The sequence below is a fragment of the Mirounga leonina genome, unplaced genomic scaffold, assembly GCF_011800145.1.
Source record: "Mirounga leonina isolate KUSES-001 unplaced genomic scaffold, KU_Mleo_1.0 Mir_178, whole genome shotgun sequence".
Taxonomy (NCBI): Eukaryota; Metazoa; Chordata; class Mammalia; order Carnivora; family Phocidae; genus Mirounga; species Mirounga leonina.
In genome coordinates, this window is record NW_023270464.1 from 28,320,779 (window position 1) to 28,321,274 (window position 496).

Below are 496 nucleotides of genomic sequence, written 5' to 3' on the forward strand. Positions count from 1 at the left end.
CAAAAAACCGGCTGTCTCCTTTCTCTACTTGTAAGTTCATTCCAAGGCAGAAGGGACAACCAGAGGAATGTGCTTAAGGAGGACCAGAAATGGGGGCTGGGGGGGCGGTTAGGGAGAGGGGAGCTCCGGCGAGCAGGGCAGGGGGGGGCCTCCGGGTGTGGGGGTCGGGGCGGGCAGGGAGAGGGGGGCTCCGGGGGTCGGGGCGGGAAGGGAGGGGGCGAGGTCAGGCCGTGACCGCCCCCGCAGCACCCCCGCCCGCCCGCGGCGCCCTTCCTGGCACGGCAGCAGGAGGGGGCGGTGGGGCGCGGGCCGGGGCCGGGCGGCGGCGGAGGGCAGGTGCGGACGCTTCCCCCGCGGGCCCGGCGCGCAGGGGTGTCCCGGAGCCCCGCCCCCGGAGTCCGCCAGTCCCGCCCCCGGAGCCCGCGAGTCCCGCCCCCGAAGCCCGCCAATCCCGCCCCCGGAGCCCGCGAGTCCCGCCCCCGGAGCCCGCCAGTCC